General features: G+C 44.5%; 1 long non-coding RNA gene across 1 annotated transcript in view; it reads left to right on the forward strand.

Annotated features, from left to right (window-relative positions):
- Window positions 1-1,467: 1,467 nt before the first annotated feature.
- Window positions 1,468-27,255, forward strand: part of LOC310825738 — a 67,679-nt gene continuing 41,891 nt past the window's right edge. Inside the window, exon 1 of the long non-coding RNA XR_014555502.1 lies at window positions 1,468-1,624. This is a non-coding gene — a long non-coding RNA (uncharacterized lncRNA). The remainder of the gene's footprint in view (window positions 1,625-27,255) is intronic.

Genomic DNA, 27,255 nt, shown 5'->3' on the forward strand with positions numbered 1-27,255 from the left:
ACTGTGGCACTTCCAGAAATATTTTAGCAACTGGCAAATCTAAATTGCTGGCACCGAATCCCTTCCTGATAATGTTACATTCTGGAAGCTGTAAAAGAGAAAAAGAAAAAAAGAAGTTTTGATATTTCGAAGAGGCCACAAACAGAAATCCAAATAGCACTTAAAATATTAACTGTACAAATGTATCCAACTTAGCTTCATTCCATCTCTTTCTTATTTAGTTTTCATCCGACTATTCTGTCTCTCCTCCACCCCCCCTCCTTGCTTTCCATCTAATTGAATTGAGTGAAGCTATGGAATTAATGCTGCATAGGGGAAATATCCCATGTTGTGATTTTTGCTTGGTCTACACAATCTAGGAAATATGAGACATGGTCCAGATGCTGCTGAACTTCTTCAGCTCCCATCTTCCCCAGTCAGCAAGGTCAATGGTCAGGAATAACGGGACCTGACATCCAAAACATCTGGAGGACACCAGCTTGAGAAAGGGTGGCACACTAACCTTGTGATGTGCTGAGTCCTCGTGTGATTTCCTCCCCTCATTTCCAAAACGTATCATGTGCAGGTGCCGTGTTAAGTATCCTACTTTCCACCTCAGGAGGACACAGGAAGTTTCTCAGTCAAAGCTTTGGTCCATCTTCTAACTCAATATTGTGTTTATTGACTAGATCTCCAGGATTTCAGAGAGAGGACATCCCAAGCTCTCATGGAGATATCAGGGATTGAACCTGGAAATGGTCTATGACAGCTGCTAAGCTATGGCCCTTCCATTAGTTATCCAACCCAAGAATGACTTGGTGTGCTCTCCTAATTGAGTGGTAAGTTCAAATTCACACTCAGCCGTAAAGCTCACTGGCTGACCTTGAGCCTATAACTCTCTCTCAGCCTAAGGTACACTGGGAGCGATACATGTACAATTGGAGTTTCTTGAGAGGAAAGGTTGGATATATATATATATATATATATATGCTTTCGTAGATTTTCACGGGTACAGGAATGCAGGTTTTGGTGTCCTCGGGTGTCTTCCCGTGTAAAAGTTGGGGTGTCTAGGCGACGTTTCGACGAGGTCTCACTCGTCATCTTCAGGCTGGTGCTTTCAGCTTCTTGTTACTGGAACAGAGCGGGATCTCAATGTTTGAGTTCCTATAAATACTGTAGAGGGGGTGTGGTGTCTAGCCTCCAATGTTCTGGGCAGAGAGGAAGTTCCTCTCTGCCCAGAACATTGGAGGCTAGACACCACACCCCCTCTACAGTATTTATAGGAACTCAAACATTGAGATCCCGCTCTGTTCCAGTAACAAGAAGCCGAAAGCACCAGCCTGAAGATGACGAGTGAGACCTCGTCGAAACGTCGCCTAGACACCCCAACTTTTACACGGGAAGACACCCGAGGACACCAAAACCTGCATATATATATATATATATATATATATATATATATATATATATATATTGGTACCTGGGGTTACATACGCTTCAGGTTACATTCACTTCAGGTTACAGACTCCACTAACCCAGAAATAGTGCTTCAGGTTAAGAACTTTGCTTCAGGATGAGAACAGAAATTGTGCTCCGGTGGCGCAGCAGCAGCAGGAGGCCCCCATTAGCTAAAGTGGTGCTTCAGGTTAAGAACGGACCTCCGGAACGAATTAAGTACTTAACCTGAGGTACCACTGTGTGTGTGTGTGTTGTCTCTCTGTTTTAATGGGCTTGGAGGGTGGGGGAGCATGTCACACTTGCCAGCAGCTTTGGAAACACTGCTTTGCTCAAACTTGATAGAAGGAGCATTTTCAGAGTCTCCATCTGTCTCTTCGGTTGAGCTGGAAGGACCGCAAAATGGGCCTCAGTAGAAGATACCTTTTAAAAGAAGACGGGTGTGGTGAAGGGGTAACCCAGGGCTGGTGCTCTTTCCTGACACAGTGCAAACACAAGTACCTTGAGCATCTCTGCGATCACTCTCACCTGCAATGCAGATTGCAAGGCAATTGCCCACTGGACCTGCTGCATCTGGCACACAATGGGTTGCCTATCCAATATGCAATCAGACTTTGGGTTGGTGCGCTTAATTCAGCTTTGAGTTATCCAGACAAGTGATCTGCCTGGAACAGAGGGGAAGAAATGCATGCAGCAGGAAGCAGGCAAGCAATGACGCCACACAGCAATAAAATTACAGTCTCAGCTAATAACCTTCTTGCTGCAGACTGTTTGAATTGTTCCAGCCCACTCTTTGCTAGTCATTGTTCATGACTTGGGGTCATTCTGTCTGCCTTTGCTCTCTGCTTGAACGGCAGCTGCTTCAAACAGGAAGGCAGTGTATCAAAAGCATCATCTTACCTGCACAATATCAGTGAAAATATTTTTTATGGTTGCACATTTGTTGTTAAAAAGGCCCTAGCTCCCCTTTCCCAAAACCTTGCTAGCAAGGGAAGTAATGGCCCAACTCAGCATTTTTATTTACAGAACTGTTAGCTGCATAGAGTCTTTCACCATTCTGCCAGCTGTCATCTAATTATTTTTTATTTTAGTACAATGTCATATTCTAAAAATGGTTCACGTGTTTCGTGGCTCATATCCAGCTATTCCTTATGAGGGGGACTTACCATTTTGTCCAGCAACAGGCAACAGTACAGGAATTAAAACTGTGGATCTTAAGCTAGTATTTGGTTTCCACCTTAACATTCACACAAGATTATTCACTACAGCTAATTTTCTTTTATGGCTTTGAACTCATGCAGCAGCAGAGCAGAAAGAGAACAGGCTGTCGATTCCTGGATGTCATACGTCTGCATGGCCTATTATTTCCAGCAGACTGGCAGAAGAAGGCAAACATACAGAATCTCCCAAGGCCACATGAGGGTCACTGTTTCACTGCACCCAGGCAGCTAAATAGTCAGATAAAAGCTCCATGGCCTAGTTAAGGTACAAGTGTTCCCAATCCAGCTGTATAATTTATTATGGCCAAGTGCATCTCTGTGGTGCAGTAACAGCACTCAATGTCTGAGCAAGTATGCTCACATTTATGGAGAAACTCCTACTCCAGTTGTATCTATTTTCCGGACATTCCCGGATTTACAGAAAGAAGCTGTCCTGGTTTCTGATTTGATCCTGATATGTCCCGCTTTTCCTCAGAACGCCGCTATTTTCATTGAATAATTTTTGAGGGTGTGGAGTTATGCAACCCCCAAGCCAAGGAGACAAGTAACTATACAACCTTTAGAAGACATCTGAAGGCAGTCCTGCACAATTTAATAATTTTTTTATATACATTGGAAGCCGCCCAGAGGGGCTGGGGCAACCCAGTCAGATGGGTGGGATATTATTATTTTTATTATTGATATCCCTATTTTTGTCACATTAGTGTTGGAGGATAAAAAGGGACCCCTGACCATTAGGGCGGACCATGAACGAGTCTGGGGTTGCGGCGCTCATCTTGCTCTATAGGCCGAGGGAGCTGGCGTACAGCTTCTGGGTCATGTGGCCAGCATGACTAAACCGCTTCTGGCAAACCAGAGCAGTGCACGGAAACACCGTTTACCTTCCCGCTGGAGTGGTACTTATTTATCTACTTTCACTTGACATGCTTTTGAACTGCTAGGTTGGCAGGAGCAGGGACCGAGCAACGGGAGCTCACCCCATTGCAGGGATTCGAACCGCCAACCTTCTGATCGGCAAGCCCTAGGCTCTGTGGTTTAGAACAACAGCACCACCCACGTCCCTAATGTTGGAGGATATGCTATTGCAAAAAGTCAGTTTTATTTTTTAAAGAAAATGATTCAAACTAGTTTCCTGCACAGCCATGATTAATAAACAGAATGATACATTGAAATGCGTAAATGCCTAATTATACCTTGATGGCATATGTTCTCTCTTTTTTTAATGCATCGATAGCTAGTATTCAATTTTGCGGTGAGATGTAATAAGCCCTGCTCTTTCTGCCCCTTAAAAGTTGGAGCCATATATGCACTTATCTGGGGATTAACTCCAAAGAACTCAGTAGGACTTGTTTCTGAATAAGCATGCAAGGTAAATAGGAAGCTGCCTCACACCACTGGTCCATTTGGCTCAGTCTTGTCTATGCTAATTGGTTGCAACTCCCCAGGGTTTCTCAGACAGGGGTATCTCTCAGCCCTCCCTGGAAATGTCAAGGATTGACGATGGGACCGCCTGCATGTGTTCTCCATTGAGCTATGGCCCTTTCCTAAGTATTGGGTGGGCCACGCATGTGTCAAAACTTCTAGCCATTGAGGTGTGTGTGGGGGGGCTGTTCTGTCTGCAGAAATATGTCGAATCAGGCATGCAATGCTTGCAACTTGACCTCCGAGCAAACTCCTTGGCAAAGTGCCTGGAAGCTTTATATAGTTACCAAAGATTGCTTGTTAAAATGTGATATTTTGGGACTCATCCTTTCCTGAAGGCAAGGCTGGAATTAACCACTTCCCCACATAGTCACTTTCAGCTTTGATGCCTTTGGCAGTGTTGCCCTTTTGCCTTCTCGCTGCTTGCAACAGCAAACTTGTCTCTGAGCACTGCTTTCTCAGGAATACACACGCAAACACAGATATATACAGACTAGTTAGCTGACTCAAAATGACAGGAGATTAAATTAAATCCTGTTGATGATGAAACATTACTTACAGTCCAAGCTCCATTTTATTATATATTCGTTATGCCCTGCCAATTTGCAATAAATGCAAACTTGAAGTCATTTTGACATATTATTTGTTTATTCCTGACATTTCTAACCTGCTCCATCAGTCACACAGCTCCCGCTGCAGCTTATGAGAGATAAAATAATATAAAACAGGAAAAACCCCAGAATGAAACAACATCAGTGGGGGAAAAAAAGGTAGGCTGGAGACTGTACTGATATTAGCAACTCCCAACACCAGCAACTCTTTGATAAAACAAAAATGCTTTTAATAATCATTCACAGATATCAACTGAATGACCCTGTTAAAAAGAAAAAGAAATCCAGCATTTGTGACAGATCTGGAATGGATCCTCAAAATTTCCATTTGTGTGAAAACTGTTTGAGCATCAATCCCCTTCTCTGTGGAAGGTTTTTAATCATGTTTTCTGTCAGGCACGACAGAAGACTGAAAAACCGCTGTCTCATTCTCAGTCATGCATACAGATGCTGATATTCTTCCAACATATTGCCCATGACAGTGATCATTAGCTGCAGATAAATTTTAATCACAATAACCAGGTTCATCACAGCTCAGGCAGACACAAGTAGCCCCTTCCTTCCATTCTCCTAATCTGCAGGGGTAGATTTCCAGAAATGCAATGGGGTCTTGGAATGAGCCCATTTACTGGTTGGCAGCAGCGGCGGACCTTGGGGTCTCAAATTTCAGTGGCTTCCTGTGCAACACCAAGATTTGGTGGCTCCCGCCTCTCCCCTTCTATTCTACAGCATAGTTACGGCACCCCGAGGCTTCAAGCCCAGCTCAACTGAACTGGTCATCTGCAGAGTACACCAAAGGAACTATTCTCAGACTGGTCACATCCAGTCATTGGTGCGGATGGGGAAAAGCACACTTATTCTCCCATGTACAATTGACTGAAGGTGTGGATAGTAAGCTCCAAATTTGCTGCAAAAAAGCAAAAAGAAAAGAACTATTTAGATAAGTGAAGAAATTGCAACAGACACTTCATCTGGTCCAAACTGGAGCAGCCATATACAGACCCTCCAATTCTCCCTATTTTCCAGGGAGAGAGCCCTGGATTTACAGAAGCTGTCCCAGTTTCTGATTTGATCCTGGAATGTTCCGCTTTTTCTTAGGATGTCCCTATTTTCATCAGAGAAATGCTGGAAGGTATGGAGTCATTCAAGAGGGACGCAGGTGGTCTAAACCACTGAACCTAGGGCTTGCCGATCGGAAGGTTGGCGGTTCGAATCCCCGCAACAGGGTGAGCTCCCGTTGCTCAGTCCCAGCTCCTGCCCACCTAGCAGTTCGAAAGCACATCAAAGTGCAAGTAGATAAATAGGTACCGCTCCGGTGGGAAGGTAAACGGTGTTTCTGTGCGCTGCTCTGGTTTGCCAGAAGTGGCTTAGTCATGCTGGCCACATGACCTGGAAGCTGTCAGCGGACAAACACTGGCTCCCTCGGTCAGTAAGCGAGATGAGCGCCGCAACCCCAGAGTCGTCCGCGACTGGACTTAATAGTCAGGGGTCCCTTTACCTTTACCTTTATGGAGTCATTCAACCCCTGAGCCATCTGAAGGCAGTCCTGTATGGGGATGTTTTTTTAATGTTTCATGTTTTAGTATGCTTGTATATAAGTTGGAAGCCACCCAGAGTGGCTGGGGCAACCCAGTCAGATGGGCTGGATATGAATATAAAAATTATTATTATGAATATTATAATGGAATAGGGCATCCCTATTTCCATCGGAGAAATGTTGGAGGATATGCATATATATGACTGGTTGAGGTTCATAAAATCCCTGTTTTAAAACAACTGTGCAGGTTTCCATTTGGTTTCCAGCTTCAATTCAAGGTGCTCATGTTAGTGTCTCCATCCCTCCTGATGTTCTCAGGTATTAAGATTGGCAAAGGGTGCTCTCTTGGTAGTTCCACAGCCCTCAGAAGTGCAGGGAATGGTGACCTAGGAAATAGCTTTTTACCCTTTACCCTGGCCACTGACAGTTAAGTATTTTGTTTTGTTGGAACTACCTCTTTGCTGAATTTGCACTTTTCTAGCTGGAAGGATTTTACTTCTTTTTGTAATTCTATTTTTTTTTTTTTTAAATATTTTTATTGCTTTTTTAGAAATACAGAAAAAAGAATAAAGAGTGGTTATAAGAAGATAGGGTATAGGTAACAAGTTTCCATAATCTTTTTCCTTCTATTCTATAGGACTTCCCCACATCCTCCGAACCCTGCGTTCTCTGTCTTATAAAACATCAGCAATTTGTTAACTTATTTCAAAACTTATTGTAACTTCCATTTTATCATGTTCCCTATTTTCAATTTTACTGTCGCTCGATTCTTATATATTTTATATTAAACACAATAAAGTTATTTCATTATTTTACCTCTGAATTCTTGTGTCTTAATTTTCATTCCAATAACTTACATTTGCTGAAGCTAGAATTTCCTGAAAGGTGCATTTTTTTTTTTTAACATTCATACAACTTATAGTGTTTTTTCAAATAGTCCTTAAACTTTTCCCAATCCTCCTCAGTTGTTTCTTCTCCCGCGTCTCGGATTCTGCCAGTCATTTCAGCCAGTTCCATATAGTCCATCAACTGCGATTGCCATTCCTCCAGCGTGGGTAAATCTTGTATCTTCCAGTATTTTGCAATCAGGATCCTTGCTGCTGTGGTAGCATACATAAAAAAGGTTCTGTCCTTCTTAAGCACTCTCTGGTCCACCATGCCCAGAAGGAAGGCCTCTGGTTTTTTAGGTAAGGTAAATCTCAATACCTTTTTTAGTTCATTATGGATCATTTCCCAGAAGGCCTTCACTTTCGGGCAGGTCCACCAGAGATGGAAGAATGTCCCTTCCGCCTCTCCACATTTCCAACATTTATTGTCAGACAGATGATATATCTTGGCTAACTTGACTGGGGTCATGTACCACCGGTATACCATTTTCATAATATTTTCCTTCAAGGCAGTACATGCCGTGAATTTCAAACCGGTGTTCCATAACCTTTCCCAGTCTGCAAACATAATGTTATGCCCCACATCCTGAGCCCATTTTATCATAGCGGATTTGACTGTCTCATCCTGTGTATTCCACTTAAGCAGCAAGTTATACATTCTCGAAAGTAGTTTACTTTTTGGCTCTAACAATTCAATCTCTAGTTTCGATTTTTCCACCTGGAATCCAACTTTTTTATCTATTTTAAATACCTCTTGAATTTGCGCATAGTGCAACCAATCTCGTACCTTAGTTTTCAATTTCTCCAAACTTAGCAACCTCCAATTGTCTCCAGTTTTTTCAATTATTTCCCAATATTTAGGCCAATGGGCCTCCATGTTGGGTCTCTTACGTGCCTTGGCCTCCACCGGTGAGAGCCACCTCGGAGTTTTACTCTCCAATAAGTCTTTGTATTTTATCCAGACCCTCCAAATTGCTCTTCTGACAATATGGTTTTTAAACAATTTGTGCACTTTGACCTTGTCATACCACAAATATGCATGCCACCCAAACGCATTGTCAAACCCTTCCAGATCCAGGACATCAGTGTTCTCCAATAAAATCCAATCTTTCAACCAGCAGAAGGCTGCAGATTCATAATATAGCCTCAAGTCTGGCAGGGCAAATCCCCCTCTTTCTTTCGCATCAGTTAATATTTTAAACTTTATTCGGGGCTTTTTGCCCTGCCAAACAAACTTAGAAATATCCCTCTGCCACTTTCCAAAACATTCCACCTTGTCCACGATCTGTAGGGCCTGAAACAAAAATAACATTTTCGGCAATACATTCATCTTTACAGCAGCTATTCGGCCTAACAAGGAAAGTTTCAGTCTTGACCATATATCCAAATCTCTTTTGATTTCTAACCAGCATTTCTCATAGTTATCTTTAAACAAATTCAAATTTTTGGAGGTCAAGTACACCCCTAGGTATTTTACTTTTTTAACCACATTCAGCTCCGTTTCTTTAGAGAACTCATCTGTTTCTGTAACTGACAAATTTTTTGCTAAAACCTTGGTTTTTTGCTTATTTAACTTAAACCCCGCCACCCGACCAAAATCAGAAATTAATTCTAACACTCTTTTAGTGCTGGAGACTGGTTCCTGAAGTGTTAATACCACGTCATCTGCGAATGCTTTCAATTTATATTGTTTCACTCCGACCTCAATCCCCTGGACCAACCGGTCCTTTCTAATCATATTTAGCAACACCTCCAGGACTGAAATAAACAATAGGGGGGATAGGGGACACCCCTGGCGTGTCCCTTTTTCAATTTTAAACTCCTCTGTCACCACATTGTTTACTATCAATTTAGCTTTTTGTTCTGTGTAGATTGCTTCTATACCATTTTCAAACCCCGGCCCCACTCCCATCCCTTCCAAATTTTTCTTCATAAACATCCAAGAAATATTATCAAAGGCCTTCTCTGCATCCACAAAAATCAAAACCGCTCTGGTATTCAGATTTGTTTGTAGAAGTTCCAAAATGTCAATAATGTTTCTTGTGTTGTCAAACAAATGCCTACCAGGGAGAAAGCCAGCCTGGTCTCTGTGAATCACTTCATTTAATACTTTTTTAAGTCTATTTGCCAAAATATCTGCAAAAATTTTATAATCCACATTTAGGAGTGAGATGGGGCGGTAGTTCTTAAGTTGGGTCTTTTCAGTCTCTGATTTAGGTACCAATGTGATGAAAGCTTCTTTCCACGTTTCCGGTGCCCTCCCTCCCTCCATTATCTGGTTGCAAACCTCCATCAAAGGTTGTATCAAATAGTCCTTTAAAACTTTATAATATTTGGAGGTTAAGCCGTCCGGGCCTGGGGATTTGCCAAGTTGAAGATTTTGAATGGCACTTTCAATTTCTTGCTGTGTAATATTACAGTTCAGGTTTGTTCTCATTTCCAGGGGTATTTTTTGTAATCCATTAGTTTTTAAAAATTGATCCACCTCTGAGGCTTTTTGCGGCCCTTGTGTATATAGTTCTTTGAAATACCTCTGGAAGCACTTTCTGATTTCCTCGGGTTTCTGAACCATTCTCCCTTCGATCTCTAGATTTGTAACCGTATTAAGCTTTTGCCTCTTTTTCAACTGCCAAGCTAGCAGTTTCCCACACTTATTCGCCGATTCGAAGGATCTTTGGTTCATTTGTTTAATTTTCCATTCCACCTCTTGATTTATCAGTTTTGAATATTGCGCCTGGAAGAATTTCACTTCTCTTAACACGTCCTTCGACTTAGGCCTAGATCTTAATTTTTTCTCTCCTTCTCTTATTTTCTCCAATATCTTCTCCTTCTTTTCATTCCAGAGCCTTTTCTTAATTGTGTTTTGTTGTATTAGAAACCCTCTCATAACTGCCTTACTTGCGTCCCAGATTGTTCTTTTTTCCACGGTGGTATTCAAATTTATCTCAAAATAGTCTTTTAAGGTTTTTTGGGCCTTCTTCACAATCTCCTGATCTCTTAATAAGGTGTCATTCATTTTCCATCTAAAGGTACCGGTTGTGTTAAGTCTCAATTCCACTTTCAAAGCACTATGGTCGGAGCAGGTTTTTGGGCAGATTTCCACTTTTCTAGTCTTAGGTGCCAGTCCTCTAGTTGTCCAGATTTGGTCGATTCGTGTCCATGTCAGATGAGCTTCAGAAAAGAAAGTCCCTTCTTTCCCTAGAGGGTTCTTAACCCTCCAGATGTCCACTAAGTCCATGTTGTCTGTCATTTCAAAAAAAGTTTTGGGTAGTCTGCCGTCTTTCGATATGTTAGCACTTTGTGACTTATCCATATGTACAGAGACAACCCCATTCATGTCACCCAGCATAATGATGTTGCTATAATCCAAATAATCCAGCATGGTCTCATGCAGCTTCCTGAAAAATTCCGACTTTCCCTCATTTGGAGCATATATTCCTAATATCAAAATTTTTTCTCCTTGTGTCTGTATTTCAATCGCCAAAATTCGGCCGTGTTCATCTTTAAATAAAAATTTCGGTGACAGGCTCTCCTTTGCATAAATCACCACTCCTCTCTTCTTGACTTTGTCCGAAGAAGTAAATTCTTGGCCTAGTCTTTTGTTAATTAACACTTTTCTATGGAGCCTTGTCACATGTGTTTCCTGTAGGCAGATAACGTCCAATTGTTCCTTTTTCAAAATGTGAAAGACTTTCCTTCTTTTTTCCGGGGAATTTCCGCCATTTATATTCCAACTAAGTAGCTGCAGAGACATCCTGAATCAGTTGACGGGTTCTACAATGGGGTATCTAAGCTTCCTCCCGATCCCGGGGGAGGTAATGCTGGTCCTGGTCCTGGTGGTATATCTCTTGGAGATGGTCCCGGTAGTGGTGGAGGCCAAGAAGCTGCGGCTCCTTTTTGCAGGTCCTCCTCGTGGTCGTGTAGGAACTTCTGCTGGTCTTCAGGTGATTTAATCTTTATTTTCCTTCCTTTGTAAGTAAATGAAAGTCCTTGTGGAAACTCCCACCTGTAGGGGATTCCGTTGTGTCTCAACAATTTGGTCAAATCTATATAGGTAGTCCTAAGTTCCAAGAGATATTTGGGTATATCTCTGTAAATTTCGGCCCTTTTACCTTCTACCTCCAAAGATTTCTTAAAATGTAGGCCTAGTATCTTATCCCTTTCTTCTCTTGATCTCAGAGCAACCAAACAGTCTCTGGGCTTATCTTTCTTTACTGATTTTCCCAGTCTAAAGGCTGTCACAATTTTAAAGTCCTTTTCTTCCTCAATTCCCCAGAATTTGGTGAACAAAAGTGTCAAAAATCCCTCTAAATTATTTTGTTCCAATTCCGGGATAGCCCTTATCCTGAGATTACTATCTTTACTCTTCAATTCAACCAATGCCAGATAGGCTTGTTGTTCCCCTACTTGCCTTCTCAAAGGTCTCACCTCTCCTTTAATTTCTTCCACCTTTAAGTTCGCCTGTTCTGCTTTTTGGTTGGCTTCCACAGCTAATTTAAAGTTTTCTGCCGTAGCTCCTTGCAATTTCTCAATTGCCTGAGTGTGCTGTGAAACCTGTTCAGTTAATTTGCCAATAGAGGATGTAGCTTGGTCAATCTTTGATGTTTGATTGTCCACTTTTTGATTTAAGACTGCCAATTGTTCCAAAATTTGCTTTAAAACTGTTTCAGATCCTCCACTTGCCATGTCTTCTGCAGCAGGCTGCACTAGTTCCACCTCCTGTGCTGTCAGCACAGTTGGGACAGATGATCTGCGATGATGAGTTAAAGTTGTTTGCAAAAGTTGCCCAGATTTTTTCTCTTTTTCTTTATCTTTAGCTTTGGCTGCTCTTGTTCTCCCTGTGCCGCTCATTCCACACCTGCCTCTGTTCAAGGTCAAATGGTCTTTTGTCCCATGAGAAAAACAAGTCCCAAATATAAATAAAAAAAAACCACGAAAGGTTTCAATAAAACTCAGTTCCCATGCAACTATATTTCCACAGTCCTATAGGGGGAGTATTCCAAAGCTTCGAAAAAGAAAGGAACTATTTTCCGCCATTGAAGTTCCTCAATTCCCCATATTGAGTTTAATAATTCCCAAACACAAAAGGAAGGCTTCCAGGACTTCTAGTTTTTTAAAATCCAGCCATGAAGTATCAATACAAGTCCATGTAACAATGTTTAATATTAGTATCTCAGTCTATGCAACAATTTCGATCTCTGCAACAATATCGTCAATTTGACAGCAGTTTGACAGTTCTTTTTCTATGCACTGGCAGCCCGGTGACGGGGTTATCTCTTTCAGCCCCGTTTAGCCCAAAGATTGGAGGATAGTTCTAAAGAATAAAAGTCTATACAACCACAGTTCTTTTCCTTTTTAGCTTCAAAATACAGAGTCTCTCAATGCACCCTTTCTTCCACTTTAACAATCCCTTTTTAAATGCTTCAGCTCGTTTCCGAGCCCTTGCTTTGATCTGATTAGCAGAGTCGGAAGGCGGACTTCCTGTTACTCGCCTCCCGCTTTCGGCCGAATTTCTTCAATTTAGTTGAAAAATTTAGGACCCTTACTCACGGGTATGTTGCTCCAATTCCGATAATTTCAAGAAGAAAGGTCAGCGCTCATCAGCAGCAGCAGCGCGGCTTTGCTTCCACGAAAAGAGCGATGAACTCACAGCGCCGCTCCCCCTTTCACGTTCCGGAGCCTCTTACGAGGCTCCTTCACAGCTTCTGGGGGGGCTCCAGGCGCCCGCCGAGTCCCACGGCCGCAGGCTCACTCTGCCTGCGGTTTTTCTTGATGGGTCTCCGCTTTGCCGCAGCGGACGACCCTTTTTCGCGGAGCCCCTCTTCACAGCGTAAAGAGGACCGCCATTGCTGTTTCGCGCCGCCTCCGGAAGTCCCCTCTTTTTGTAATTCTAACTGGTTTATCTGTTTTTTGGCACCTTATTGTTGTAAGCTGCCCTAGAACTGTAAGCTCAAGGGAAGGGAAGAAATCTTATGAACAAACAAACGCAGGAAGCTGTCTTATGCGGAGTCCATCAAATTTAGACCATCTAATTCAGTATCGTCTACACCAGGGTTTCCCAAATTTGGGTCTCCAGCTGTTTTTAGACTACAACTCCCATCATCCCTAGCTAGCAGAACCAGCGGTCAGGGATGATGGGAACTGTAGTCTCCAAACAGGTGCAGGGTCTTCACTTACTGTTAAGATTTGGACAGGGGTGTCTCCCAGCCTGACCCAAAGATGCCAGGATCTGAACATGGGACCTTCTGCTTGCAAAGGAGCTGATCTGCCACTGAGCTACAGCCCTGTGTCTGAACTGAGCAGGTCACATAGGAGCAGGAGGTAATTTCATGGAAATGTTCACATTCCCATAAGGATCCCAAAGTATCTCATGGAAGCCATGAAGAGTTGTACACCTCAAGCATTTTTCTGCCCCTGATGCCTCAATCTCAGTTTATATTATTGATGAGTTTTGGTCTTCCTTGTGTTTATGCAAAAGTACTGTATTTTTTGCTCTATAGGACGCACCGGACCATAGGACACACTGGACCATAGGAGGGGGAGAACAGGAAAAATCCACATAATCCATCATCTCAGTTCATGCTGCAGTCAAAACAATAAAAATTAAACGCTACGTTGCTGCAGTGAAATAAAATCCTAAAAAATTGGCTGCAACTTTTCCCCCTCCCTGACTGGCCTTCCTTTGCTGAGCTCATGGCAAACAAATGAATCAGCGGCACCCGACTCCTCAGATCACTTAAAAATTAATGACACATGTAACTTATCACGTGTACCTTCTGTCTTATGAAACACATGGGGTTTAATTTTATTTTTTAGTGGTTTCTGTTGCTTGTATTTTTCCTTCCAAAAGCAGGCATCTAGGTTTCTATCTGCAGCTCACCCTCCTCTGCACTTTTCCAATCCTATTAATATATAAGTGGCAAAGCTTTGATGAGTTATTTTCAGTGCTTAGAACATCTTAAGGCTTTTAAAGTGTCCTCCTGGTCTTCCATCTTATCGGCATGCAGTAGATTCCTGTGTGGAAGAGCAGTAAGCACATTTGCAGGCCTAATGTCATTTAGCTAAAGAAAGGAGAGTGGCAGGATGTGTTTTGGGAAATTTCACAGATGCAGCAAGAGACCGTCTGTGCACAAAATAATCCCATCTAAGAGCAGAAGTAAAGAGAATGTTTAAGGAGCAAAGGGATAGACAGAGAAGCATTTAGTTTGCATTAAAAATACAACACGAAAGCTGCGCCAAGTCAATCAGTATTCTGCACAAATAAATAAATAAATAAATAAAGAAAGGATTCTGCTGTGAAAATAAATTATACAAGTTTAACACAAATTTCTTCCTCATTTTGCATAATTCATTACATCACGTAGAATTATGAAGCCCCACCCAATGAACCCAAGAAATACTGTTCAGCTGCCACTGGAAGCTGAAACTTCAATTTAAGTGGGTTGACAGGACTGTGTAACTGGGAACTAAAGGGAAAAGATGCAACTTGGTTGTGTTCAACAATAAAACAGTTGCAAGCACATCACCAGAGTGAGAGGTGGGCAAATCTCTCAGCGTCTCATTTTCCCCCATATTAATTTAATTTATCAATTTCATAAAATTTGTATACTGCTTAGAAGTAAAAAAAAACCACGAACAAACCTTAGATCAGTTTTAAAAAAGAATAAAACAATATCATTACCAGTAAAAGCAGTTAAAAACACTATGTAATACATTCAAAAATAATTAAAACAAATGATAGACTAAAAGCGGATTAAAACACAACACAGTCTTAAATTCTGTTCTCTGCATTTCCACATCAGTTTGTGATTTTTTTTAAAAAAAGAAAGTCCTCATGAAAATTCAATAGCAATTTCTCCTAATTTACCATTTACACAAAAAGCTTTTGCAAAACCATTTCCCCTAATGTGATGCATTTTCGTATGTTATTGTCACTAATATGTGCATTTTTATGCATGCTTTATCCCAGTGTATGCATTTGCTTGCACATGACTTGGTTGCACAACTGCATTGCAAAATTCATAGAAGTGTGAATGTCAAAGGATGGCTGCGTTTAGGTTTGCCTATTGTTTCAAGAAGTTTTATTTACATAGTTTTACATTTAAATGTGACCTGAATCAAACTTCTCCTGCATTGCTAACTCAGGAGGTTTTATATGATAATAAATCTCTCCCCAAGTCCACCAACTTGAATACCTGTATCTACAAGGCTCCAGCAGCAACATGAGTTACAAAACAACAACACATTCTTAGGGATGGCCGAAGTCCCTCCATTTGTTAGGTGGAAAATAAGCTGGGACTTTTTCTGGTAGGCCCAGGTAAGACTTCACCAATGGGAGAGGCAGGCCATACTTGAACCAACTGAGGAGAGACTCAGGTGGTCCTTTTGGAAAGCCTAAACGTCACCTGGAAGCAGCCATTCCATGACATTGCACCAGAGGAAGAGATGGGAAGCAGGGCCATTCTGTTGGTTCAGCTGAGAAACCAGCTCCACACAGGTCTTCCCTCAGTTGCCATGTGGCGGCAGCCATTCCACGAGACTGCAGCAAAGGAGGTGAGAAGGTAAGCAGAACCATTGCACTGATTTGGGGAGAGACCAGCTCAATTTGTCTCCTCCTCCTCGCCTTAGTTTTTCCCTCCCCTTCCCCCCACAGTCCAATTACCTTCTGAATCTTGTGGACTGTAAACCTGAGGTAAACAAAGCCCTGTTATTGATCTCTAAGAGCTTTTTTGGCTGAACAATGGGCCAAAAATGGGTCAAATAAATAAATAAGCCCAGTGCCAACTTCCATTTAATGAAATAACAATTGAGTAAATCAGCACTGCCGAAACATTTCATAGTTTATTTCGTCAGTCACTCATCTCTAAATCCTGAAGGAGTCTGAATAATGTAATATTTAGCTGGGGGTCTTAGTTTCATCTACTAGATTGACTGGGATCCAGAGTAGTCCTCAAATTGTTCCATATGTCCAAGGAGGCTCTAGGCTTCCATTTCTCCAGCAGCTGCTCCCCCTCTCCTCCCAGCGCTACCACATGGCAAACCACTTTTGAACCTGAGGAGACTTTCAGAAGCAGTTTGTGATATGGCATTGGATCCTCTGTTTAAAGAAAGAGAAGTCCAAAAATACCGCATATCATGCTCAGCCCTAGTGTGCGCCAAAGTCAGTCTTTGGAGTCTAGCCAGGAACTATGGATGCAAAAGTCTCTTGAACTCAAGCACATCACAAGCTCTGATAAACTCAGTCCACTGTGCGGTTTAACAGATCCGCCAAAATAAGTGGTTTGAAACTCTCGTGGTGGCAGCAGAGTCCTCAGCAAGACTTGTCACAGCTGCCAGGCAATCAACTGTCAGAGAAGCCGTAATGTAAAGCCAAGTATTTTCTCAAAATGAACATCAAAGCTACACTGGGAAGATTATTCGCAGGGCAAGAAAGGCTTGTTCTGTGACAGAGGCCTGTTAACACCGGTCCCTGCTAAGGCTGTGCCATGTGATTTATGATGCAGCTGTTCTCATCTCAGCTGACAGGTCTCTATTCCAGCGGACAGGCAATACTTGCAGCACACAGGAGGACGGGCTTAAAACACAGGCTGCTCGGCTACATTTTGGATTCGGTTAATGGCTCTTGTGAAATGTCTTGTGCGATCTGGAAAATTTTGATGTTTTAAAAACGTGTGTGAGAAAGAAATGGCAGCTATTAGAAATTACAGCTGCTGACATCCTTTTTACTTGCCTCGTTTTATTTGTTTGTAAGCGTATTATTTCCCAGTTACTGCAAGTTCTGGGGCATTAAATTATCCAGAATGTGTCTAACCCCGCCTATGGGAGCATGGCTGCTTGATAACAAATTGCATAGAAACTTCTGTTACATAGAAACAGCACATATAAACTTTGAGCAATAGCTCTTCTGAAGACACTATACTCAGCATTACCACTAAAAACTTAGGTCAACTTTTGCCAGCTTTCCGTATGCTGGCTGGGGCTGATGGGAGTTGGATTCCAAAACACCTGGAGTTAGGCACCAGTTAGGGATGGCTGGGGTAGCATGCCAAAGCCCAGGGGGTAGCACTTTGGGGACAAACTAGACAACGCCTGTGCCCTTTGAGGCAGGGTTGCTGTTTTTCAAAACAACAACAATCCAAATTGCTAGCATGGGTTGCCTGATCTTGATTGTGTCCCTAGCATGAAGGGCAGAGGGCTACAGTCCTTTCTCCCCTGCTATGATCTTGTTTTGGATTGGGAGCGGGGCATGACAACAACAGGGATTGTTCCCATCCCTGTGCAAATGTCAGTATCAGGGAGGAATCCCTATAAAAATTGAGACCATACTGAGTGCAAAGAGTTAATGCCCCTCTACTTCCCCAAGTCAGACCCTCTGCACTCAGGACCAGTGAAATATACTTGGAGTCAAGAGTGGATTTCATGCTCTTTATTCAGCTCATAGTGGTGAAGAGGAATGGAAGTTCCCCCAGAATGTCTGCTTATATACATTATTTACACAGTGGGCTGCACATGACTGGCTAATTCCGGGATTCTCCTATAGGCCAATCAGGTTGTGGATTCACTTCCACCTGGAGCTGGATTGGGTGGCTCCTGCGGACCAATCATAGTGCTGCATTGTTCTAGGACCAATCAGACTGCTGCATTCTGAATCCTATTGTTCTAGGACCAATCAGACTGCTGCATTTTGGATCCTATTCAACTCAGTACATAACAACCAGCAAACAGCAGGCGCTGGGGGTCAGCAATGACAGCTACGTCTCCTGAGTGCTCCCTTCTGTTAGAGGACGAAGTTGTGCTCTTATGCGCTTATGTACCATGTGACCTGTCTTGGACTCCCACAACTAGCCGGCTACCCTCAGGTGCATGGAGGACACAAACACATTGCCAGTGTTGACATAAGATTCAACTGCCAGTCCAACAGGTTTCTGTGTCTGGAATGCAGGTGGGGGCACCATCTCGACCTTCACCTCAGGCAGAAAAAATGCCTTGGGCCAGCCCCATCCACACTGACAATTTGAGTTTGAAAAAAACAAGCCTATGCTTAAGGGTACAGATGTATTACCATCTAGCTTGGCCCTCAGTCTCCCAGAATATTCTGTAGCAGACCTTAAATGCACACAAGACACCGACAGAGAAGTGTCAAAGAAAGACTCCAGGGTGAAGTCATTGGATTTGACCCTGTTGTATTTGACCTCTACGAATGACTAGCTGGCTGCAGAACCTAATTGCTCCTCTCTGCGCTATTGATCTGGCTACATCTATTTATCACCAGTAGTGGGCAATGAGTTGCTCCTAAGCGGACTGGACAGCGCATCCATTTCATTGGTCTCTGAATTCACTTTTGTGCTTGGCGTAGTCCTGCGTACTGGTGCCTTTTTGCATTGCTTGACCTTTCGGCCTCACTTTGTGAATCGGGTGAAGTGGGCTCCCTTGCCTACAAAAGCTTAAATGCAGACTAAAATATGTTTGTCTTTAAAATGCCACAAGATCCTTTGTTGATGCAGAGTGAGCTACATTTGGCTCTGCAGCACATCACCACAGTGCGCAAGATATAATGGTAACCCTGAAGCTGCTTGTGAAATTTTTTAATCTCTGGTATATTTACCAAAGTGAAAGCGTTTATTAAACTCAGAGCAGCAATTACACCACAAGTCTTTGGCATATGTACACACACACACACACACACTTGAGGAATATTATTTCAAGATCGGATCCTTTCTGAATGGCCGCTATTACCTTGGGATGCCCCAGGTGCATGGCTTACGTGAGTTGGTTCAGTAATTTCAAATCATCTTTTGGCATCACCGGAGGGATCACTGTTCATTGGAACTCTGCCAAAAAGAAAGTTAATAGTTCTTTTTATTGAATAAATACTAGGGCGTAAAAGGGAGGTATGGACTGCTGTTGTGTGATCTCCATTAATTCCAACATAGGATACAGTGGTACATCGGGTTACATACGCTTCAGGTTACAGACTCCACTAACCCAGAAATATTACCTCAGGTTAAGAACTTTGCTTCAGGATGAGAACAGAAATCATGCTCCGGCGGCACGGCGGCAGCAGGAGGCCCCATTAGCTAAAGTGGTGCTTCAGGTTAAGAACAGTTTCAGGTTAAGAACGCACCTTCGGAACGAATTAAGTACTTAACCTGAGGTACCAATGTATTTAGTGAGGCTATATAACTTCCGTCTCAATGAATAGGGTCAAACGGCACTAGTGATTTGCAGGTTGCACCAAAAGTTTGATCTAATGCACCATGGATAATAATACAATAACAGGGCATGTCATTTTTGGGAGTGAAACTTATTTTTTGAAAATTGATTCAGTGAGGGGTCTTAAAAATATGTTTTTGGGTGTGGGGAATTCCAAATCTGCTATTATTCTTGTTATCAGACAACATTTGGCTTGATAAGTCTATGTTTAATGAATAAACACATAAACTGCTTTTAGAAAATCCAAGAATTTTAATTTTATCTTCTGAAAATGTCAGGTAATACTTAATAAGAATAATAATACATAACTACAAGTACTTAGCAATCATTTTAAATGATTTCTATGCATTTTAACGCAAATTTTACTCACCAAGGAAAACTAAATTATATTAATTTAACCAAAATATCTTTTGAATTCCCAAGTCATGTTACAAATTTTTAGCACTCATCCTTTTTGGAATTTGAAACTTGAAAAATTCAACATGTCCTAATATAAACATTACTCCCCACTCTACACACAGTCAAGGTAGGAGACAGGATTAGAAATGTAACCATTACAGTTAATGACTACAGTCATGTCCTCAATTAAGCACAGTTGAAGGGAACACACAATTGTACAGATGCACAGTTGTAATGGCCTGGTTTGATAAGCTTTTTTCGGGTCCTTATTGTTTCATGACTGAAGAGATTTGTATCTCTAAATATTGCTATTATTCACATGAAACCTGATTGGCTCACAAAGCTCTTAAACAGAGCTCAGCTTGAGTGCAAGCTCAATTACAGCAAAATTCAACACCATCCCTAGTGCCCACGAATGTAAGGGAAGGAGAGGCAGTTTTCACCAGTTCCCCTTTCCATAGCTGTCAACATACAGATTTGAAAATAAGGGACCAGCAGCCTCGAACATAAGGGATCAGCAGCCAAAATAAGGGATTTTGCTATCGTAAAGAGTTACATACATTGGTAGGATTGACAGATGCTGTCAATCCGGCATGAGGTGGTTGCGGCGCCGTGGCGGCTGCTGAAGCACTGCCCTTCTGCGTCCCTCCCCATCCCCTCCTCTTCCTCCTCCCTCAGGCTGCCTCCTCAGCTGCCACCACCGCTGCCGCCTCCGGGCTCACAGGTGGCATGGGCAAGAGTCTCTCTCTCCCCCCTCTCTCGGGCGGGGAAGGGCTGATGGAACTCCTCGCGCCAGGATGATGGCACCAGCGCACTCTCTCTCTCGTGGCGGAGGACCCCAAGCCTCTGCTTCCCTCCTGAGCCGGGCGAGCATGAAACCTGGGAAATTTAAGGGACATCATCAATAAGGGACAGCAGCGGGACACAGTGCTGGGATAAGGGAGTTTCCCGCCAAATAAGGGACAGTTGACAGCTATGTCCCCTTTCCCTTGCATCCCCTGAATATCAGTTCCAGAAGACTGGAGGAACCTCCAGAAAAGTAAGGAGTATGGCACCAGGGGGCTGCCGAGGAGATAGAGGATAATAATAAAAAAATCACCTTCATTTCTCTAACATTAGTATATGCTTCTAATGAATCAAATGCCATTCTGCAGACAGAATTTCACCCAGTCTTTGCAATGATTTTTTATTGCAGCAGAGAGCATAAAATTAGAAACTAGGTTTGCTAATGAGTTCAATTAAGCTGTCTTCAAGCTATTCAGTGGAAATAAACCAGAGGATACCTGCCTATCATGCATCTCAGTTTGAAAAAGAGAGGTCTTACGATCAAATCTCTTATTGGATATGTTGGGCATTCGAAGACTGCATGTGAATTTAAATTTTTGCCTGATGGACTATGTGAGCAAATTCCCTCATTAAAGTATCTGAAAGTGGAGATGATTTTCCACTACACTGAGAGTTTTTAATCTCCAGATACATTTAAATGAAGAGTCAATTTTAAACACATGTTCGGTGCTGATATATTTTTCTTGGTAGGCATCTTTTACATTGCTTTATAGCATACAGTCATGACAGCTAGTTCCCAAAAGGCAAATCAGTTACCAGATTTCCTTTCTCATGTAGAATATTTGCAAGTCCTTTGCTTTCCAATACATAGGAATTCTAGCAGCCTGCTGCTGTAATATGCCGTGTTTTAGAAACTTATTCCAGAGCCTTCCCAGAACCTGGAATTTGTGCTAAAATCTAATTAAACAAACAAATCTCTGTGTGAGTGCAAGGTTTTGCATCTGGGCTTATACTTTGAATATTTTTTATTCATTCATATATACACATTCTTCTTCTTAAACAAAACTGCATTTTCAAATTCGGTTTAAAAAACAAAATGGGGACCAAGGAGTAATCTGGCATCCTCAGGATCGGGTTTAGATGAAGAGAGGCCCTGGGCTACGCCACTTGTGAGGCCCCTCCCCATCCCCCACCCTCACAACTTGAAGAAAATGGAAGAGTGTTATAAACAAAATTGAGTGAAGACAAGGATGATGAGGGGAATTTAAAATTCTACAATTTACAATTTCTCCTCTAAAGGACATAAGACATTATTGTTAAATACCATGGTGATTTTAAAAAATGCATAAAATTAATACTGAAAAACTTTTGCAACAACTGAACTTTGTAAACCTTTTATGGCCTGGGCAGGCCTGGAACTAGTTCCCATGTCTTGTTCCTCTCTAAGGAATCAAGTTCAGCCTTCATGGCATTTAACCATGGCTCAACATCCTCTGAGGTTAAACTTTGGAGCTCTTGGAAGCTTGAAGATGGACCGGCCCGGAGGCCTGGGCAGGCCAGATGTTGTACCTTGGAAGTCAAACGGAATCCGTTCTGGAAGTCCATTCGACTTCCAAAACATTTGCAAACCCTGGCGCAGCTTCCGTTTGGCTGCAGGAAGCTCCTGCAGCCAATTGGAAGCCGTGGAAGTCCCATTGGACATTTGGGTTCCACAGAACGTTTGCAAACTGGAACACTCACTTCCGGATTGCAGTGTTCAGGAGCCAAAACGTACCAAGTGCCAAGGCTTCTGGCTTCCAAGGTGGTGTTGTTGTTGTTGTTTAGCCGTTTAGTTGTGTCCGACTCTTCGTGACCCCATGGACTAGAGCACGCCAGGCACTCCTGTCTTCCACTGCCTCCCACAGTTTGGTCAGACTCATGTTGATAGCTTTGAGAACACTATCCAACCATCTCGTCCTCTGTCGTCCCCTTCTCCTTGTGCCCTCCATCTTTCCCAACATCAGGGTCTTTTCCAGGGAGTCTTCTCTTCTCATGAGGTGGCCAAAGTACTGGAGCCTCAGCTTCACTCAGGGCTAATTTCCTTAAGAATGGATGCGTTTGATCTTCTTGCAGTCCATGGGACTCTCAAGAGTCTCCTCCAGCACGATAATTCAAAAGCATCAATTCTTTGGTGATCAGCCTTCTTTATGGTCCAGCTCTCACTACTGGGAAAACTATAGCTTTAACTATACAGACCTTTGTTGGCAGGCTTCCAAGGTACGACTGTACTAAGATAAAGTGTGCATAGAAAAACATAATTCTCACAGAAGTAAAATACAGCAAATGCAACTGGAAATGGGCACTGCTTCCCCTCACCCCGAGAATTAAATACATCAGTACTCCTGTTGTGTACTCTTGCCCTTCTTTGGTTTACAAAGCCTGCCCATCATGTCTGAGCAAAGGAAAACGGCAGCACAAAAGTGATCATGCACGTACACCCTGAGAAGCAACATCTCTTGCAAATCCCACTCAATTCTCTTGAAAGCAATTGACTGACTACCTAACAAGAGGCAGAGTTCCACATAAGTCAGCTGCAGCCATTAAGTGGGAGTGCCAGAACTGAGGGTCACATCAGAAATATATTTGTACTGGCGGAGGAGCCCTGCTTAGATTGACGGAGCCATTTCCAAAGTCTGGCACTTACAGAATTTGCAAGACTTGTTATCTTTCGGGGACTTATAAACAAAGCACTTGTTGCCTAGCAACCGACGGCAGCCCAACAGTCAGTTTAAATATATTTTAACATCTTTGTGTGGGTCACAGTAGTAATACTTGCCTTCTCTGATATTTGGGAGAAGGATAATAGTTTAGTGGTGTAGCATCTGCTGTGCGTTAGAAGATTCCAGGTTCCACCTGCAGTTTTTGCAGGTGGGAGCAGGAAGGTCCCATACCTGAAACTGTAGAGAGCCGCAGCCAGTCGGCATCAGAGAGCTTGCTACATTCCTACAATGGGCAAAAATTGGTTTATTTATTGGAAACTTCACTTATTATCTCCAGAATGACGCTACCACTGTATCACCTCCAAAGATGGCCAAATCTGTTAATTCTGGCTTCTCTTTCTCATCTTTCTCTTTCTCTTTTTGTTATGTACCGAGTCGAATAGGATCCAAACTGCAGCAGTCTGATTGGTCCTAGAACAATAGGATCCAAAAGGCAGCAGTCGGATTGGTCCTAGAACAATGCAGCAGTATGATTGGTTGGCAGGAACCACCCAATCATGCTCCAGATTTAAGTGAATCCACAACCTGATTGGCTTACAGTAGAATTCTGGAATTAGCCAATCATGTGCAGCCCATTGTGTAAATAATGTATATAAAGCAGATACCTTGAGGGGACATTCATTCCTCCTCACCACTATGAGCTGAATAAAGGGCATGAAATCACTTTGCGACTCTGAGTATATTTCACTGGCGACGAAGGTGGGATCCCGCTGAGCTGACTGCCACACACAGCACCGCAGCACCGCCACCTGCCGCACCGCTGCCTCGCACCGTGTATCCAGGCTTCAGCTCCGGGACACAAGGAACTCAGAATGGCAACCGACAGCAGCTTCTCGCCGTTCAACCCAGCAACGGGAGACTGGGAAGCGTACGCCTCCCGTTTCACTTTCCTCCTAGAAGCCAAAGGGGTCACCGATGAAGAAGATGCCAAGAAGAGGGCGATATTCTTCAGCGTCTGCGGAGAGGAGACGTTTGAAATCGCCCGGGCTCTCCTTGCGCCTGAAGACGTCGCTACTGTTCCATACAAAACAATAATGGAACAGCTGAAGGGGCACTTTTCGCCGCAACCCTCAGTGGTGGCTCGTCGAAATGCCTTCTATGCAAAGCGGCAAGCCCCTGGGGAAACCATAACTGGGTTTGTGACCTCTCTCCGCCAAGCCGCCCGGTTCTGCAACTTCTCAGAGCTGGAGAACATGCTTCGTGACCGCCTCGTCGGTGGCCTGAGGGATGAGAAACTGCAACAACGACTCTACGCTAAGAAGGACCTAACGTTCCAGGTCGCTCTGGAGGAGGCCCTGGCAACGGAAGCTGCCAAGAGGTCGACGCAAGAGGCACGGCCGAGCCTGCCATCCCAACCGAGGGTCCACCACGAAGACCTCACTGACGACTCAGGATCTGACAGGGAGGAGGTGCACCGAGTACAGCAGCGCACTCAAGCGGCCCATATACCACAGCTGCCTCGACGAGAAGGAGGGAACTGCGCAAGCTGCGGGGAAACTCACGAGAGGAGGACCTGCCGTTTCCGCAATGCAGAGTGCAGGCAGTGCAGAAAATTGGGACACATCGCCCGGGTGTGTCGGGCTCGGCCCACCCGACGCCAGGCATCAGATGACCAATCCAAGAGCCCCAGGTCCCGGGGCCCAACGCACCAAGGCAACTCGACGGAGCTCAGGGACTTCCAGGTATACCAGTTGCCCTACCCCAACATAGAGAAAATTTATGTAGAGGTACGGATAGAGGGGGCCCCATGCCGCATGGAGCTTGACACGGGTTCAAATCTATCCATAATCTCGGCAAGGACCTTAAGGAAACTGTGTCCTACTGGGGGTCCCAAACTCAGGCCGGCCCCATTCACCCTCCGGGACTTCCAGAAACGTAAGGTCCCCACAATGGGGGTGGGGACCTTCAGGGTGCAATACCGAGGGCGGACGCGGCAACTGGACTTGCTTGTGGTCAAGGGCCCCTACATTAGCTTACTGGGATTGGCATGGTTTGGACCACTGGGACTAGCCATCACCGGAGTGAACCACACTACCTTACAAGTGGATGTGGACGCTATATGCAAGGAATTTCCAGGGGTTTTCGATGGGAAATTGGGACAGTATACGGGCCCCCCCATTGCTCTACAGCTTGACCCCGCAGTACGACCAGTCAGGCTCAAGGCCCGCCGGGTCCCGTTCGCCCTGAAACCACGTATAGACGAGGAATTGGACCGGCTAGTGGAGCAAGGAGTGCTGGAGCCGGTGCCTAATGCCCCCTGGGAAACCCCAATCGTCACACCCGTCAAGCCTAATGGTTCGGTCCGCATCTGCGCAGACTACAAATGTACTATAAACAAGGCCCTCATGGCCCATGCATACCCAGTGCCAGTGGTCAGCCATGTCCTTGCTACCCTGGCTGGGTCGAAAATTTTTGGCAAGCTGGACTTGGCCCAAGCATATCAACAGCTGCCAGTAGATGAGGCCACAGCAGAGGCACAGACGATTGTGACGCACAGAGGAGCGTTCAGGGTAAAGCGGCTGCAATTCGGTGTCAGCGTGGCACCAGGCATATTCCAGAATCTAATGGACTCGCTCCTTAAAGGGATTCCTGGCGTCACCCCCTTCTTCGATGATGTGTTGATTGCCGGGCCCACACCAGAGGAGTTTGAGGACCGCCTCCGCACCGTTCTGCACCGTTTCCAGACAGCGGGTCTCAAGGTGAAGCGGGAAAAATGTCTACTAGGAGTGCCTCAGGTGGACTTTCTGGGATTTATGGTGGACGCAGAAGGGGTCCACCCGACTGGGGACAAGGTACGGGCCATTTGTGATGCCCCAGCACCCAAGAGCAAGACTGAACTTCAGGCCTTCTTGGGACTATTGAACTTTTACCATTCCTTCCTTCCCCACAAGGCGGCGGTAGCGGAGCCCCTACACAGACTCCTGGACAAGCGGGCCCCTTGGGTGTGGGGCCAGCGCCAGGAGGCCGCATTCCAGGCAGTCAAGGACTTGCTTGTCTCAAACTCGGTCTTGGCACACTTTGACGAGAGGCTGCCGGTGGTGCTAGCATGCGACGCCTCACCCTATGGCATTGGCGCTGTCCTGGGACACCAACTCCCGGATGGGAGAGAGGTACCGGTGGCATACTTTTCCCAGACACTCAACGCAACCGAGCGGAACTACTCACAAATCGACAAGGAGGGTCTGGCAATTGTGAAGGGAGTAAAAAAATTCCATGATTTCTTGTACGGGCGGCCCTTCACCGTGGTGACTGACCACAAACCGTTGCTTGGCTTGTTTGCCCCCGAAAAGCAGACCCCCCAAGTGCTGTCTCCTCGTGTCCTCAGGTGGTCAATTTTCCTTGCCAGCTACCAGTATGCGCTGATTCACCGCCCGGGGAAGGCGATGGGCCATGCGGACGCCCTCAGCAGGCTACCACTACCGGAAACAGGCCCCGACCCAGCACCTGCACAAGAGGTTATGAGCCTGGAGCTGCTTCCCGACCGCCCCATTCAGGCACAAGAAGTGGCACACCACTCCAAGAAAGATAGGGTCATCTCCCGGGTCCTGGACTGGGTGTGGAGGGGATGGCCCAGCAGCAGGCCTGGGCCAGAATTCGCTGGCTACACAACCCGCAAACATGAACTGTCGGCCCACAAGGGGTGCCTTTTATGGGGAAGCAGGGTCGTTGTTCCCCAGCCCCTCCGCAAAAGGGTCCTCACAGCCCTACATGAGACACACCCAGGGGTAGTAAGAATGAAGGCCCTTGCCAGGAGTTATGTGTGGTGGCCGGGGATCGACGGAGAGATAGAGGCCTGGGTCAAACACTGCCAGGCCTGCCAAGAATCCCGCCCAGATCCCCCAAGGGCCCCAGTCCAGTCCTGGGAGTCCGCCCGAGCACCATGGTCACGCCTGCATGTGGACTTCGCTGGCCCCTTTCAGGGGAAAACATTCTTCATAGTGGTGGACTCCTACACCAAATGGCTGGAAGTCGCACTGGTACCGTCCA

Source organism: Podarcis gaigeae, assembly GCF_964106915.1.
Source record: "Podarcis gaigeae genome assembly, chromosome: 10".
Taxonomy (NCBI): domain Eukaryota; kingdom Metazoa; phylum Chordata; class Lepidosauria; order Squamata; family Lacertidae; genus Podarcis; species Podarcis gaigeae.